The sequence below is a fragment of the Oncorhynchus mykiss genome, chromosome 1 (assembly GCF_013265735.2).
Source record: "Oncorhynchus mykiss isolate Arlee chromosome 1, USDA_OmykA_1.1, whole genome shotgun sequence".
Lineage (NCBI taxonomy): Eukaryota > Metazoa > Chordata > Actinopteri > Salmoniformes > Salmonidae > Oncorhynchus > Oncorhynchus mykiss.
In genome coordinates this window covers 74,504,162-74,522,727 of record NC_048565.1, presented here as the reverse complement: position 1 = coordinate 74,522,727, position 18,566 = coordinate 74,504,162, and the positions used below count along the sequence as shown (strand labels likewise).

Here is an 18,566-nt window from a genome sequence, read left to right as displayed (position 1 = left end):
CTTTTCAATACAGTGGATGAAAAGGTGTATACTCTCTGCCTGAAAGAGATCAATTATGCCAACAAAGGTTATAATTCTCTGCTGGCACATTGTAGAACAGATGTCCACAGGCAGAAAGTGTAGAATGTAATAATGTGCAGTGTAGCCCAAATATATACAGTGCCTTGCGAAAGTATTCGGCCCCCTTGAACTTTGCAACCTTTTGCCACATTTCAGGCTTCAAACATAAAGATATAAAACTGTATTTTTTTGTGAAGAATCAACAACAAGTGGGACACAATCATGAAGTGGAACGACATTTATTGGATATATCAAACTTTTTTAACAAATCAAAAACGGAAAAGTGCAGCAAACTCTCTCCAGAAGTTCAGTGAGGATCTCTGAATGATCCAATGTTGACCTAAATGACTAATGATGATAAATACAATCCACCTGTGTGTAATCAAGTCTCCGTATAAATGCACCTGCACTGTGATAGTCTCAGAGGTCCGTTAAAAACGCAGAGAGCATCATGAAGAACAAGGAACACACCAGGCAGGTCCGAGATACTGTTGTGAAGAAGTTTAAAGCCGTATTTGGATACAAAAAGATTTCCCAAGCTTTAAACATCCCAAGGAGCACTGTGCAAGCGATAATATTGATATTGAAGGAGTATCAGACCACTGCAAATCTACCAAGACCTGGCCGTCCCTCTAAACTTTCAGCTCATACAAGGAGAAGACTGATCAGAGATGCAGCCAAGAGGCCCATGATCACTCTGGATGAACTGCAGAGATCTACAGCTGAGGTGGGAGACTCTGTCTATAGGACAACAATCAGTCGTATATTGCACAAATCTGGCCTTTATGGAAGAGTGGCAAGAAGAAAGCCATTTCTTAAAGATATCCATAAAAAGTGTCGTTTAAAGTTTGCCACAAGCCACCTGGGAGACACACCAAACATGTGGAAGAAGGTGCTCTGGTCAGATGAAACCAAAATTGAACTTTTTGGCAACAATGCAAAACGTTATGTTTGGCGTAAAAGCAACACAGCCCATCACCATCCCCACTGTCAAACATGGTGGTGGCAGCATCATAGTTTGGGCCTGCTTTTCTTCAGCAGGGACAGGGAAGATGGTTAAAATTGATGGGAAGATGGATGGAGCCAAATACAGGACCATTCTGGAAGAAAACCTGATGGAGTCTGCAAAAGACCTGAGACTGGGACGGAGATTTGTCTTCCAACAAGACAATGATCCAAAACATAAAGCAAAATCTACAATGGAATGGTTCAAAAATAAACATATCCAGGTGTTAGAATGGCCAAGTCAAAGTCCAGACCTGAATCCAATCGAGAATCTGTGGAAAGAACTGAAAACTGCTGTTCACAAATGCTCTCCATCCAACCTCACTGAGCTCAAGCTGTTTTGCAAGGAGGAATGGGAAAAAAATTCAGTCTCTCGATGTGCAAAACTGATAGTTTTGTGCAAAACATGTGCAAAACATACCCCAAGCGACTTACAGCTGTAATCGCAGCAAAAGGTGGCGCTACAAAGTATTAACTTAAGGGGGCTGAATAATTTTGCACGCCCAATTTTTCAGTTTTTGATTTGTTAAAAAAGTTTGAAATATCCAATAAATGTCGTTCCACTTCATGATTGTGTCCCACTTGTTGTTGATTCTTCACAAAAAAATAGTTTTATATTTTTATGTTTGAAGCCTGAAATGTGGCAAAAGGTCGCAAAGTTCAAGGGGGCCGAATACTTTCGCAAGGCACTGTATATTTTTGTGTTCAACTTGACAGTAACGTGTGTTATTGAGGGGGGACTATTACATTTTTTTACCCGGTGAACGTTATTTATTTTTTTGTAACACAACAAAATGTGCCATAAATCAATATTAATACTTTCTGAAGGCACTGTATACACTTCCTCTTTTTGACTCAACTAACCAGTGACCACATTAAGGCTGAGCCATCAGCTACAACTATGCATGAGTATGTCAAATGTTTTAAAAGGGGGCTTCCTGTCTTCATCTCATTTTCTTTATCGGCACCAATTTGACAACACAGAATTTGTTAAATACATGTGTAGTTGAATGAATCCCTTGTTGCTCTTATCGTGAGATACTCGTTGTTTACTACAGTTTGTTCATACACCGAAACACATACAGAACACGCCCATGGTTGCACAGAGTTGTTATATGAATTTCAAGATCCACTTCCATGCTCTGACATTGCTGAAAAAATTCAGATTGCAGTCTGTCTGAGAAATAATTTGATGGTTGCCATAGATGTGCAATTATATTACAGCTATAAAATCTCTTCCTGCTACCTTTACAGTCCCATCAGGCATGAGACTGGACAATAGAGCATTAGGGTTGGATGGATGAAAAAGGTATGGTAGGGGAGGATGACAGGGAGAGATTAGATGAGAGGAAGTGGATATCGATGAATTGGCCATCTCTAAGTAGAATGAGTCCAGAGAGAGGTCAAACAAGCCATTTTCCATGCTAATCTGAAATGTGAATTGGCTGTAAACTCAATCAATCAATCTAATGTATTTATAAAGCCCTTTTTACATCAGCCGATGTCACAAAGTGGTATACTGTTTAACATTCCATGATATGTTGTCAGTGTTATCAGATTTACAGACAATAACACTAGGGAGGACACTGAGAACCATGTTGACATCACTGTGTTTGCAAATGGCAGAAAATAAACAGAGGCTACCTCATCCATCTGTCATTATTCATATTTGAGAGTATGCAGAAGGGTTTTGTGTTTCAGTCATTCAAATCTTTGCAAAGATTGAGTTGCATAGTATTGGCAGGAAGTGTTAAGATGGCTCGTGTCATGTCTTTGGCTATGACGGATTAAGTCATATGAAAGAAAAGAAAAGGGGCTGGGTTTGAGTGAAAGAGCGGAAAGACTGAGGGACAAAGGGAGAAGCTGTGCTATTGTAAATACAGTATCTTATGCATTCTAAATTATTGCCCATTTGGAAAAGGAAAATGCAATAAATATTTACTCTGAGCTGCGCCTCGGTAGGTTGGTGGTAGATGGAAGGCCGTGTTGCCAAACCGAGTCCTTTGTCCTTTGAAGAATGTCTCTGGTGGTCAATTGGATACGTTGTAGTAACATCATTGTGTGGTAGACAGAATACTCTGTCTGTTCTTTCCTAGCCCGCGTTTGCAGCTGCTGTGGCTAACTCAACGGCTAGGAGGAATCACTTCTGTAGTGAATAAGAGTTCAAAGTTCATACCATTCACAACAAAAGCTCACACTGAGGTTGGCTTAGTTCTGTAGTTGACATGTTAGTCCTTTTAACGCAGAGGCTGCAGACCTCACGTACTTGGAACAGGAGGTTAAAACTTTCGTCAAAACTTTATATAGTGGATCGAGAAGGGTGTGTCTGAAAAGTTTTAGAACCCATGTCTCTTCACTGATTGAGCAGTGAAAACCCAAACCTTATGAAAACCCAAATCTCTCATTTGGAAGCTAAAATTACATTTCATATCCTCACCAATAATGTTATATTCAAACATTTAAATTGAACAATAATTCCATGTGACTCCGATAACTACAATGTGCAGACATTCCACTGTAGAGTTTATGTCATACTGTCATTGATGAGAATGTCTCAGAGAACAACCGAACTGACATCATATTCATTAAGTTCCACCGCATATGTTCAATTGGTCTGATTACCAGAATATAGTTCATTTCCCCACCCCCACCTTCTGATGTTCCCAGAATCTCTATGTTAACAAAGGGGTTTTCAAATGTAACCTCAGTAGGGTAGAGAGAGGAAAAAGGGGGGAGAGGTATTTATGACTGTCATAAACCTAACCCCAGGCCAACGTCATGACACTCGCTTATATCAAAATTGATTAATTCTCAAAGAAAATGGACCTTTTTTATTTTTAACTGCCCTGTATACCCAAAGGTGCTGATACAATCCACACTGTTTATTTTTCAACCCCTGGTAGTAAGCGATTTGGCAAATATTGCAGACCAATCATATTGAGTGACGCTTGCAAACCACCCTGGTATGTGTTCTACTAAAGCTGACATAGGGGGTGTATCTGAGCTTATTGCTACTTTAAATCTGGTTTTGAGCGGCTGGTAATTGCAATTGGGAGGATAAAGTTAAGAGGCTCTAGAATGTTATGCATTTGATTTAGTCTGCCTTGCGTCATTGAAATAAGATGCTCCTGTCAATAGGAGGCCTGTTGGCGTGAGAGAAAAGAAGAGGGAGAGAAACCTTGTATACACTTGTATGCATGTGCATAGGCTACATCTGTTTATGGGGGAGTGAAAACATGACACGTTGAAGTATCAACCTCAATGTGCATTTTACAATGCATTAGTCACCCTGGAGCAAACCAAGATGATGAGGTACGCCTGGCCTTGCACTGTCCCTGTAGTATAAGCCGTGGGAGGAGGTTGACTTGCCAAAGGATCACACAACAAAGTTTCCTTGTTGTCATAATGATGCATTGTGTGGGAATGGATTTGCCTATGTTCCTTATATGGCTTGTGGGACTGGGATGTGTTGGTGATACCAACCCTATATCCTCTGGTATAATAAATGGACCTTGCCATAGCATTACTGTAATAAACAGTTAGTAGCAGCATCACAGTGAGGGGCAAGGTCATCAACAGGATGACCACCGTCAAGTCGTGATTTCATGTGTGTTTTACATCAGATATCGTTCAACAACTTGATGTGTGCTGATCTGACTCAGTGGAGAGGATGTTCATTAATAGGGGATGCCAGTGGTTTCAGTGAGTAAATGACGGGGTGAGAGAAGAAAATGTTTATTCACTTTAATGAGCCCGTCTGCATCATAACACAAAGAGCTGTTTAGCAGTCATGAAACCCAACTGTGAGAAGCTAACTTGGAACATTAGAGACTGAAACTGTAAAGTGTGTTTTATGATTATGACACTAGTTACCATGCATTTCTGTTAAAGTTGGAACCCACATTGTAGGATGATTTGTTCAGTTGTTATGCTAATGATCATGTTTTCCGGTTCCTGGTCCCGCCTTGGCTGTGGCCTAGAAGTGTCATTTTTGGTCCGCTGAAACTCGAGGGTGGGATCTCTGGAGTCAGTGGTTGAGGTTTGCTCTTCCATCCACACTCTAACTCAATCACATTCATTCATGACATGATGTGCAATATCTGTGATGATAAATATGTATCCTGTTAGCATTTCAAATGCACACATCCACTTTGCAAAAACTCCACAAACTTCTCCACACATCCGTGTTCAGTATCTTTCTCGAAACGGCAGACCACAACTACAGATGTTAGTAGCTTATGTTATGATTAGGAATGTTAGACACCAGTCATTTACTGGAAAATACAGGTTCAGATTCTCCTCATACATGTACTGGGATGAGGAGAATCTGAACCTGTATTTTATAGTAAATTACTGTGTAACTTGTTTATTTGCATGTCACAAATTCTGCTTGGTAACTGCTATGCCATTTTTGCTGTCAATCTTCACTATCATTTAACAGGATGCAATTATATACACGCATCAATCAATATCACAGTTCTTATCTTGTCATTGAGGTTTGGACCATGAGTAAAATAGCAAATCAAATCAAATTGTATTTGTCACATGCGCTGAATACAACAGGTGTAGTAGACCTTACAGTGAAATGCTTACTTACAAGCCCTTAACCAACATTGCAGTTTTCAGAAAAATGGCTACAAAAAAAATTGAAAGAAAAGTTACAACTAATTAAAGAGCAGCAGTAAAATAACAATAGCGAGGAAATATACAGGGTAGAGATCGACTGATACTGATATTGATTATTGGACGGCCAAAAAAAGCCGATACTGATTAATTGGACGACTGTTTGAATATATATTTGTAATAATGACAATTACAACAATACTGAATGAACACTTTTATTTTAACTTAATATAATACATAAATAAAATAAATGTAGTCTCAACTAAATAATGAAACATGTTCAATTTGGTTTAAATAATGCAAAAACACAGTGTTGGAGAAGAAAGTAAAACTTTTAAGTTCCTTGCTCAGAACATGAGAACATATGAAAGCTGGTGGTTTCTTTTAACATGAGTCTTCAATATTCCCAGTTTTAGGTTGTCATTATTATAGGAATTTATAAAGGAATTATGATGCGTTGACTATTTCTCTCTATACCATTTCTATTTCATAAACCTTTGACTATTGGATGTTCTTATAGGCACTTTAGTATTGCCAGCCTAATCTCGGGAGTTGATAGGCTTGAAGTCATAAACAGAGCTGTGCTTCAAGCATTGCTAAGAGCTGCTGGCAAACACAGTAAAGTGCTGTTTCAATGAATGCTTACGAGCCTGCTGCTGCCTACCACCGCTCAGTCAGTCTGCTCTATCAAATATCAAATCATAGACTTAATTATAATATAAGAAACACACAGAAATACGAGCCTTTGGTCATTAATATGGTCTAATCCGGAAACTATCATTTCGAAAACGAAATGTTTATTCTTTCAGTGAAATACAGAACCGTCCCGTATTTTAACGAATGGGTGGCAACCCTAAGTCTAAATATTGCTGTTACATTGCACAACATTGTAATTATAATATACACCACTCAAAAAAATAAAGGAAACACTTAAACAACACAATGTAACTCCAAGTCAAAAACACTGTGAAATCAAAATGTCCACTTAGGAAGCAACACTGATTGACAATAAATTGCACATGTTGTTGTGCAAATGGAATAGACAACAGGTGGAAATTATAGGCAATTAGCAAGACACCCCCAATAAAGGAGTGGTTCTGCAGGTGGTGACCACAGACCACTTCTCAGTTCCTATGCTTCCTGGCTGATGTTTTGGTCACTTTCACTCTAGTGGTAGCATGAGACGGAGTCTACAACCCACACAAGTGGCTCAGGTAGTGCAGCTCATCCAGGATGGCACATCAATGCGAGCTGTGGCAAGAAGGTTTCCAGAGCATGGAGGCGCTACCAGGAGACAGGCCAGTACAGGAGACGTGGAGGAGGCCGTAGGAGGGCAACAACCCAGTAGCAGGACCGCTACCTCCGCCTTTGTGCAAGGAGGAGCAGGAGGAGCACTGCCAGAGCCCTGCAAAATGACCCCCAGCAGGCCACAAATGTGCACGTGTCTGCTCAAACGGTCAGAAACAGACTCCATGAGGGTGGTATGAGGAACCGACGTCCACAGGTGGGGGTTGTGCTTACTACAGCCCAACACCGTGCAGGATGTTTGGCATTTGCCAGAGAACACCAAGATTGGCAAATTCGCCACTGGCGCCCTGTGCTCTTCACAGATGAAAGCAGGTTCACACTGAGCACATGTGACAGACGTGACAGAGTCTGGAGATGCCGTGAAGAACGTTCTGCTGCCTGCAACATCCTCCAATATGACCGGTTTGGCAGTGGGTCAGTCATGGTGTGGGGTGGCATTTCTTTGGGGGGCCGCACAGCCCTCCATGTGCTCACCAGAGGTAGCCTGACTGCCATTAGGTACCGAGATGAGATCCTCAGACGCATTGTGAGACCATATGCTGGTGCGGTTGGCCCTGGGTTCCTCCTAATGCAAGACAATGCTAGACCTCATGTGGCTGGAGTGTGTCAGCAGTTCCTGCAAGAGAAAGGCATTGATGCTATGGACTGGCCCGCCCGTTCCCCAGACCTGAATCCAATTGAGCACATCTGGGACATCATGTGTCGCTCCATCCACCAACGCCACGTTGCACCACAGACTGTCTAGGAGTTGGCGGATGCTTTAGTCCAGGTCTGGGAGGAGATCCCTCAGGAGACCATCCGCCACCTCATCCGGAGCATGCCCAGGCGTTGTAGGGAGGTCATACTGGCTCGTGGAGGCCACACACACTACTGAGCCTCATTTTGACTTGTTTTAAGGACATTACGTCAAAGTTGGATCAGCCTGTAGTGTGGTTTTCCACGTTCATTTTGAGTGTGACTCCAAATCCAGACCTCCATGGGTTGACAAATTTAATTTCCATTGATAATTTTTGTGTGATTTTGTTGTCATTACATTCAACTAGGTAAAGAAAAAAGTATTTAATAAGAATATTTCATTCATTCAGATCTAGGATGTGTTATTTTAGTGTTCCCTTTATTTTTTTGAGCAGTGTAATATTAACCTAATTGACAGAGTGAAAAGAAGGAAGCCTGTACAGTATACAAATATTGCAAAACATGCATCCTGTTAGAAGCAAGGCCCTAAAGTAATACTGCAAAAAATGTGGCAAAGCAATTCACTTTTTGTCCTATATGCTGTGTCCAATGCAACACATTACTGAGTACCACTCTCCATATCAAGCATAGTGGTGGCTACATCATGGTATGCATATGCTTGTAAACGTTAAGGACATGGGGAGTTTTTCAGGATAAAAAAAAACAAACGGAATTGAGCTAAGGACAGGCACAATCCTAGAGGAAGACCTGGTTCAGTCTGCTTCCCACCAGACACTTGGGAGATGAATTCACCTTTCAGCAGGACAATACTGCCCTACCAAGCAAAACTGCAGTAACTGTTCATTTGGTCAAAAACTAATAACAAAGGAGTTGAAAACTCATTGACTCAAGACATTTCAGCTTTTCATTTTTAATCAATTTGTAAATATTTAGAAGAACAGCATTCCACTTTGACATTATGTGTTATTGTGTGTAGGCCAGTGACAAAAAAAAATCTAAATTTAATCCAATTTAAATTCAGGCTGTAACAACAAAATGTTGAAAAAGTCAAGAGGTGTGAATACTTTCTGAAGGCACTGTGTATACACATGAATATTTGGTCTTTAATATCACTTGCACTTCTAGAGGCCTTAACAAACGCTTCCAAAGTTGCCGTGACTACAGGGCAAAACAGACTAAGGACATGGCAAAACGATGTGCACGCTTCAATGGGGCAGAAGGCCGTGTGTTGTGATTTTTGAATGGCAAGATCGGGCCAGATAGCTAGCAACAATGACAATAAGCTGCCATGTGAGGAATCGTAGATGGTTTGTTTCGGCTAGTTTTAATCTTGTTCATGATACCATGTCTTGTTTTCAGGTGTTTTGACTGATGTCATGTCTATGCTAATATAGCTAACATTCGCTATCTCAGGGGTCTTCAACGTTTTCCTGCCCAGGGACTCCCTCCCTTGCAAACCGGCGACCTAGGGACCCCCATCATACGTTAGCAAAACATATTTTTTCACATGTCTTGTCATCAGGTGATTGATAATTTCAAGGAGTAATGAACATTTTAAAATTAATTGATTTGGTAGATAGTTTTTCATTATTTTGAACTCACCACATTATAATTGGAAGAGGAAGTGTAACTCTAACATAGCCTATTAGCTAGACTGTTAACCCCAAACACATTTTCACTTAGAGCAGCTGTTTAGCTGGTTAATCATAATCAGCCATGTGTTGGCAAAAATGTATGTTCAAGTCAAGAAAGCTCGCCAGCAGCTAGCCTCTTAGCTACGGGAGACATGTATAACGTTACACATATATCTGTAGAGATCTCTCGGAGCAAAGAGGCTAACCAACAATCAGTGGCACTTGCCGCACTCAATTATTTTAGAGGTGGCACAAAGTACGTGAGGATGGAGGGAGGGTGTTTGGAGATTTTTTAATTTTCAAACACCTGAAACAGCATTTTCCTGCAATCTAGAGCCACAATCATTATGCCTAATTCTATGTAAAAAATATATATATTTATATTTTTCTGCATAGGTTATCTAAGCATACCTCTTTTCCTGTTCAATTGGGATTTTAATGAGGGTGTCATTCGGATTGTTATAAATCACACAGTATTAATCTGCAGGTAAAGTTAACCAACCAGCTAGCTAACAGTAGGCTTTAAATAGCAATGCAAATTCATTTCTGACAAAATGAAATACGATTTTTAACATTAGCTGGTGTTGGATACCAAGCAACTAACATTAGCTAGCTTGCTAACAGTAGGCTTTAACTAGCAATGCAAATAACATTGTAACAAAATTAGATACAAATAATATCTGTACACGAAGCTAATGTTAGCTGTATACTTGGATGAATTCTTCCCCAGCAGACTGGAACTCCTTTGATTAAGTAAAATGACCTCTGTCTGCTCAGCTTTTATCGTGTTTTTCCTTGCTTGTTATTGTTCATCTACAATTTAGTTTTTCACAGTCTTGTATGGAGTGTGTCAGTAATTCCTATATTTGTGACTTTCAGTGCTGTTGTACTTGTTTGGAAAACTCACTTATTTGTCATGGGGCAATCCTTTTTATGTAATTATGTTGCCATTACAAAACCTCAAATCACAGAAAGTAAAATCACACCCATCTTTTTCTGTGGGGGGTCCAGGGAGATTATGTATGCTTTGGCTATCCAGAGTATTTCATTAATTGTTGGAAACATCCTTTGTCATGGTATAGAAACAGACATGCACAATAGACACAATGTTGTAATGTGTATATTTAAATCCTTAGGACATATACTAGGACCTCATTGTGATTTTTAGTAATGTTGCTTTATTTCAGACATGTATGTTGTAGTCTCAGCAGTAAACTGGTCAGATTAAGATATGGACTTAATCCACACTGCTTCAATTAGAAAATGTATACTTCAGCACAAAAAATTATTAGTAGATGTATTAGTTTATATATTTTTGTTCTGCGATTAGTCAGTGTACAAAGATTCATTCAGAAACATTCAGCCAGGGTCAATCCACTTAAAACCATTTTAAGAATCTAAAGTAAGTTTTATGTTTTTATACACTGAAGAATGTTAACAGCTGTCTTATGTTGTGTAGCTAAATATAGTGAAATCGGAAAGTATTCAGACCCCTTGACTTTTTCCACATTTTGTTACGTTACAGCATTATTCTAAAATGGATTAAATACATTCAAATCTTCAGCAATCTACACACAATACCCCATAATGACAAAGCAAAAACACATTTTCAAAAATGTTTGCACATTTTTCAAAATAAAAACTGAAATACCTTATTTACATAAGTATTCAGACCCTTTGCTATGAGACTCGAAATTGAGCTCAGGTGCATCCTGTTTCCATTGATCATCCTTGAGATGTTTTTACAACTTGATTGGAGTCTACCTGTGGTAAATTCAATTGATTGGACATGAGTTGGAAAGGCACACACCTGTCTATATAAGGTTCCACATTTGACAGTGCATGTCAGAACAAAAACCAAGCCATGAGGTCAAAGGAATTGTCCGTAGAGCTGTTAGACAGGATTCTGCCAAGGCACAGATCTGGGGAAGGGTACTAAAAAAATGTCTGCAACATTGAAGGTCCCCAAGAACATTGTGGCCTCCATAATTCTTAAATATAAATTTGGAACCACCAAGACTTCCTAGAGCTTGGGAGATGACCAAGAACCTGATGGTCAGTCTGACAGTGCTCTAGAGTTATTCTGTGGAGACAGGATAACCTTCCAGAAGGACAACCATCTCTGCAGCACTCCATCAATCAGTCCTTTATGGTAGAGTGGCCAGACGGAAGCCACTCCTCAGTAAAAGGCTTATGAAAGCCCACTTGGAGTTTGCCAACATGCACCTAAAGACTCTCAGACCATGAGAAACAAGATTCTCTGGTCTGATGAAACCAAGCGTCACATCTGGAGGAAACCTGGCACGGTGAAGCATGGTGGTGGCATGCTGTGGGGGTGGTTTTCAGTGGCAGGGACTGGGACACTAGTCAGGATCAAGGCAGAGATGAACGGAGAAAAGTACAGAGATCCTTGTACAATTGATTAGCTGTTCAGCAGTCTTATAGCTTGGGGGTAGAAACTGTTACGAAGCCTTTTGGACCTAGACTTGGTGCTCCGGTACCACTTGCTGTGCAGTAGCAGAAAGAACCGTCTATGACTAGGGTGGCTGGAGTCTTTGTCAATTTTTAAGGCCTTCCTCTGACACCGCCTACTATAGAGGTCCTGGATGGCAGGAAGCTTGGCCCCAAAGATGTACTGGGCTGTATGCACTACCCTCTTTAGCGCCTTGCGGTCAGATGCCGAGAGCAGTTGCCAAACCAGTGGTGCCCTCGATGGTGCAACTGTAGAACGTTTTGAGGATCTGAGGACCCATGCCAAATCTTTTCAGTCTCCTGAGGGGGAATAGGCATTGTCATGCCCTCTTCATGACTGTCTTGGTGTGTTTGGACCATGATAATTTGTTGGTGATGTGGACATCAAGGAACTTGAAGCTCTCAACCTGCTCCACTACAGCCCCGTCGATGAGAATGGGGGCATGCTCGGCCCGCCGTTTACTGTAGTCCGCAATGATCTCCTTTGTCTTGATCACTTTGAGGGAGAGGTTGTTGTCCTGGTACCACACTGCCAGGTCTCTGACCTCACTATAAGCTGTCTCATCATTGTCGGTGATCAGGCCTACCACTGTTGTGTCGTCGGCAAACTTAGTGATGGTGTTGTAGTCGTGCTTGGCCATGCAGTCATGGGTTCAACCGGGAGTACAGGAGGGGACTAAGCACGCACCCCTGAGGTGCCCCTGTGTTGAGGTTCAGCGTGGCAGATGAGTTGTTGTCTACCCTCACTATCTGGAGGTGGCCCGTCAGGAAGTCCAGGATCCAGTTGCAGAGGGTCCCAGGGTCCTTAGCTTAGTGATAAGCTTTGTGGGCAATATGGTGTTGAATGATGAGCTGTAGTCAATGAACACCATTCTGAACACCAGTGGTTAAGAACACGGAAGCCGTTTCATGTGGAGGCATTTAAAATAAGTTAATGAAGATGGAGGGTATCAGTTAATGTGCAATTACTGATACAAAAATGATACAAAGTTGCAGTTTAATTTGAACAACTGTAAAAAGGGCCCAGGAAGCTTTAAAGAGAAGTCACTACAACCCTCTACTTAACCTTCAACTCTCAGCACAGCATCATCAACTTCTGAGTCAGCAGCAACTACCCATGGTTTGGATAGGGCTCCCGAGTGGCGCAGCGGTCTTAGGCACTGTATCTCAGTGATTGAGACGTCACTACAGACACCGTTGTTCGAATCCAGGCTGTATCACAACCGGGCGTGATTTGGAGTCCCATGGGTTGGCGCACAATTGCTGCAGTGTTGTCCGTGTTTGGCAGATCTAGGGCGACATTGTAAATAAGAATTTGTTCTTAACTGACTTGCCTAGTTAAATAAAGGTTAAATATAAAAATGAAAAAACAAGCAGAAAGCAGATGAATGACTGGCTTGAGCCGTCTATGCCACATGCTCCCTTCTCATGCTTACAATCAACGTTCACTGGAAAAGATTCTTGAACATTCTAAGTCCTGCATACTCCCCTCCAACCAGGCATGCTTTGTCAACCAACTTGTTGCAGTCAGAACATGTCAGTGCAAGAAAAGGTCACTATTGACAAGGCCGAATGTGTTGCTGTGATAGATGCTCCAATGTATGTGGGGAAGGTATTATCGATGACATTTTCTGCACTCCCCAGCCAGTGTTTTACAAAAGCATTGGCACAAAAATCAACAAACACATAAGCAAATTCTTTGCAGATGAGCTGATAAGTATGTTTTGCCGTAGTTACAGACAATGTGGTAAATATGAAAGCAGCTTGGAGACAAGTCGAAGAAGCCTTCCCTCACGTCACTCCAATTTGCTGTGCAGCACATGGTCTCAATCTTCTCCTGGGAGACATCATGGGCCTGGAAACCATGCAGACCCTGTACAATAAAGCCTACAAGGTAGTGGAATATGTCAAAGGGAAATGGATGGCCTCAGCAATGTTTAGAGAAAAACAGTGTGAAAACCAGAAAAACACCTCTCTCAAACTGCCCTGCAAAACCAGATGGGGCTCCTCTGTAATAATGTGCACAAGCCTTCTAGTAGGGAAAGTGTCCCTGCAAGATATGGCCATCTCAGAGTCCATAGAAATTAATTCTACCATCAAGAAGACATTCCTTGAATATGTGTTTTGGGAGCACATTGACAACAACCTGACCATACTCACCCCAATTGCGTCTGCCATTAACCAGCTGGAGGGAGATGGGGCAGTCTTATCAGATGTTTAATGGCTCTTCACAGATCTGCGTGAGCAGATTGGTGCTGCACTGACAATGTCTTTGCTGGATGAAGCAGAAGAAGAGGCAGTTTTGGAAATGATTAACAAAAGGCAAGACTTCTGCACCAAGCTCATCCATGCAGCTGCTTTTTTGCTGAATACAAAAAGCCTCCAATCCTATCTGCGGAGCAGATCATGTCAGCATATGACATGACTTCAGCCATGGCACACCACCTTCAGCTGGATGAGGGAAAGGTTCTGGGGAGTTTGGCCATATTCAGGACGTAAGATGGCTTGTGGAAAGATGATGGGTTTTGGAATTCCGCTGAACACATCTCTGCGTCAAGCTGGTGGAATGTACTCTGCAGCTTTGAAGCCTTGTCCTCTATTGCCTCAATTATACTGCAGATGTAGTATAGACCAGATGTAGTATCTGCTGCATCAGAGCGCAATTGGTCACTCTTTGGGATTGCTCACACCAAGGGAATTTTTGTTTTTATAATGAATTGATGATGTGCTGGTTTTATTGTCACTGTATTTGTGTATTTATTGGTGTTCTATGTGTTGTACGCATCTTTTCTTGGTGTCCAATAGGCTGACCAACGAAAGGGTCCAGCAAATGGTGGCATTTTGTTCCAATCTGAAACTGTTTGAGCCAATAACAGATGTCACAACACAAGATGAAAGTGACTCAGAAGAATATACGTACACTTGAAAGGGACAAAAGATACACTTGAAAGTGACTCGGAAGGAAATAAGGATGACGGAGGCCAATCCTCCGAGTACTAATGTCTGGAAAGGAGAATGCAATAAAAAATTAAAGCCCTGAATATATTTGATTTAATTTAAGATTATTTTCAACAAGAAAAGCCACATGTCCATATATCAGAAATACCTGTACACTGTATTTCTAAAAGCTATTTTTATTTTACTATGTTAATATATCTTTGTTGCAAATGTTTTGTGGCTGCACTGGTGGCAGTAGTTACAATTCATGATGTTCTCTATGATCTACCTATTCATGGACAAGATGGACACAGATGTAAATAATGTGACCAAAATATGAATACATATATTTTTTAAAGGATTCAAATATAAATTACAAAAGATTGCCATCAAGTCCATGTGAATTATCAAAGTTACTGAATATTCCGGTAGCTTTGGTAAACAACCGGTAGCTTTGCAACCCCAGTCCCACCCTTGTTCCTAGAGGCCCCATTCACCCATCATGGCTCTGTATGAGTGGGCTTCTCCAACTGGGATCACTGGTTCACCTTTGCTCTGACTCAGTGGCCGGTCACTAAACAATCTGGTTTTGTGTCTCCACCTGTGGGTAGAGGAACCCTGTGTTGGGAGAGAGGGAGTATGTGGGCACTCAGAGCCATGTTCTCTCCTTCATACATGGCTAGAGCCATAGAGTAACGTCACAGTCAAGGCTTTGCTTTTGGCACTCAGATTCCAAAATGCTACAATGTGTAGCAATACTTAGCTCTTTAGACCACATTGGAATGAAACACTGCCAATTCCAAATATGTATAGAATTGGATATGTTTTGTCTATGCCATGCCAATCACAGTATTGTAAAGGTGTTAGTCTTGGCTATTGTGTATATTTTTTGTGAGTATTTATTGTCTCTATTTTTGAGAGTTAACATAACGGATTGTATATTCCTCACACTTTTCCTCTGAATTTCTGTCCGTGGGTGGGATTAGATTGGTATGCTTAACAATTAATAGCTCTTGAAATTGACATGTATTGCTTTGCCATGCTGTGGGGGCTAGATTAAAGTGGTTTGTCACAGTCCAGACAAAGAAACAGAATAACACACACACAGAAACACACACAGAAACATACAAACACACGTGTGAACACTACACCACTTCTCTCTTTCTCTCGCTTTACCACCCTCCCTTCTCTCTTACCCACAAAGTCTAGAATAGTACAATCTCTCTCTCTCTACGGTACAGTTCACTCAAGTAGACAGACTCCCACTCCTTCTGTACACAGGAAGTAGCTTCATTAGTTTGTTAATCCCTTAGACTTTTCCTCTGTCAGGCCCAAACAATGAACTGGAGAAAAATCCCTATGACTAACAAGTAAACAGAGTGGAGTCCAGGTCATGACTTTATTAATTTAATTTCCTGGTCTTTTGAAAGCTACTTTGAATGTACTATTTCTGGGGGTGTCACCATGGTGAGGAAGTTATAGAGCTTTCTTATAGAGCTTTCTATAGCAGCAACCATGGTATTAACTGGGATCTAACCGTTTTTTCTTGTCTTGTCTTTCTTCAGGTGGTATGCATTTATGTAGGTCACTGAACTCGAGCCTACTTTACTCTGTGGCATGACCTAAAACCCTGAAGTCCCCTGAAACCCAGCTACTGGACCATAGCTTACAGGAATAGTGTGTCCTGATCACATCGACTACTCTCCCACCAGACCCTGTACCTCCCGAGACAATGTGAATGTGGACTGGGTTGTGGGTACTGAATCCCAAGGGGCCAGTCAGGAAGAGAACCAGACCTTCTGGCTGCTATGGACTATTGGATTAACTCCTACTGAATCTGGTCAGCTCTGCTTTTAAACTGTGAGTAACCCCTGAGTCGATTTCATTTCAACTCAGGCCATTTAGGACATCAATCTAAATTCATTATTTTAATGTAAAGGGACCCTTGTTTTCAATTAGGATTTCAATTCAATTCCTGAATTGACTTTGTTGACCCTGACCATGCTCCCGACATAATGATTAGTGATGTATAGGAGATTACAAAAATAAGATTGTCACAGCTTCAATATTAATGCATATTATGCTGTGATGACTTGTATGTATGGATGCTTAGCGCATTTTGGCTGAAAACAAAGCCCATAACCGAGAGGCTACAGTATCATGCTTCTGAACAGACAAATATTCAACCCTCCTTTATACCACAACAACAGAAATAGAACCGTTCTTACAACAATGGATTTCATTGAGTTATGATCTGGTGATCCAGATTTTTATCAGTAGCATGGCCTGCTACTTGCCAGTGAAGCCTCCCTTCGCTTTAGTACTGTTGCTGTTTGTCTAATAGGGAAGTTTCTCATTATAGCTGCTAATACATAGCTTCTGAAGCCTCTCATCTCTCCTCTCATCCTCCCCTCTTCTTTTTACTCGCTCCACTGACATGTATTTGTTCTCCAGGTCCAGTGTCTGCTCTAGCAGACAGCCATGCTTCTGTGGTTGCTCTCCACTGTCTTTGTTCTCTCTCTCCTTGTAAAAAAAAAACTAACATTTTGTGTGTCATCCATCTTTAATCCCTGAAGCAAAGATGCTGCTTTTAGGTTTTATTGATTCATGAAGAAACCTGAACTTCAATGGATGTGGGTTGGGATGTCACATAAAGATGAATGTTTTCTCTTTGTTTCCTAAGACAAAGGGTACACTAGTCTAGCCTGTCTGATGGAATCTCTTTGAAATTGGAGATAAGGAAAGATTTCAAGGGCAGTAAATGGATTGCTATATTTTGGGTGCCTTTTTTATGCTTGGATCAAATGTTGCAATCCCTGTATGCTTGTATCACCATGTCCATTGGTAAAGAACATACACAGAACATATTTATATGCCTGTGAGTACAGTATCCATTGTCCTCTGACATTGGAACCTGTAAAAATATGTTTTAATAATTTAAAAATCATGATGTTTTTAATCTAAGGTTCACTCATCACTATGTGCTCTTCAGCTGGGTTCATTTGGATTCATGTCAGGCCGTAAACCATATTATACCTATAGCCACTTCATGTCAGGGTGGATATTGTGGTCACAGTAATGTGCAATTCAGAATTCAATGCATCCTGTTTGTCAGATGAATGCGCCGTTCAGTTATCCATGCAATCCTGTGTGTGTGTGTGTGTGTGTGTGTGTGTGTGTGTGTGTGTGTGTGTGCAGATGTGCAATAGCTTTTCAGGGCTTCCTGGAGTAAAGTAATGATGAAAAATAGGATTTTCCACTCAGGGTTATGGCTGGGATTAATATTTACCCACCTATAACCGTCAGTATTTCTGAAGGTCAAAATAGATTAGAGTGGATTCATCACATTTAAACAGTTACTTTCACATCATTTGAAGCACATACTGTACATTTGGCCACAGTACAAATTTACATAAACAATTTTTGCACAGCTTAGTGGTGAATCAAGTGAAATAAACCAGTCATTGTCCGTCCAGAACGAATGAGATGAAATGTGATTAAAATAGGAACAAATGTTCTGGGCGATTCCATGTCAGGAAGGCCCGAAAATATTTTTGGGTATCTCAGATTGTTCTGGAAATGATCACTTAGAAACATGAGAGGAAGCATGTTTGATATGCTTTTATATTTGTATCGCAAACCATTTTTGAGAAAATCATGATGAAAGTGGCCATTTTAAACCTATACACACGCCTCCTGTAAGACCCTATGATCTTTGAACCGTACATGATACAGACAACATCATTGTGTCATTAAACTCCATATAGTGTGCGCTAAAATATGGAGTATGTCTGGATTCTGAAATACAATTTTTCACATTAATTTATTCAA

At 40.8% G+C, this 18,566-nt stretch overlaps 1 protein-coding gene across 2 annotated transcripts in view; it reads left to right on the top strand.

The window, feature by feature from the left end:
- LOC110529277 (receptor-type tyrosine-protein phosphatase epsilon) overlaps nt 1–18,566 on the top strand; it is a 51,688-nt gene that overhangs the window by 8,898 nt on the left and 24,224 nt on the right. Inside the window, exon 2 of one of the 2 annotated variants that reach the window (XM_021611396.2) lies at nt 16,301–16,595. The exons of the other annotated variant lie outside the window; for it this stretch is intronic. The gene's annotated coding sequence lies outside the window, so the exon portion shown is untranslated. The remainder of the gene's footprint in view (nt 1–16,300; nt 16,596–18,566) is intronic. 2 annotated transcript variants of the gene reach the window in all.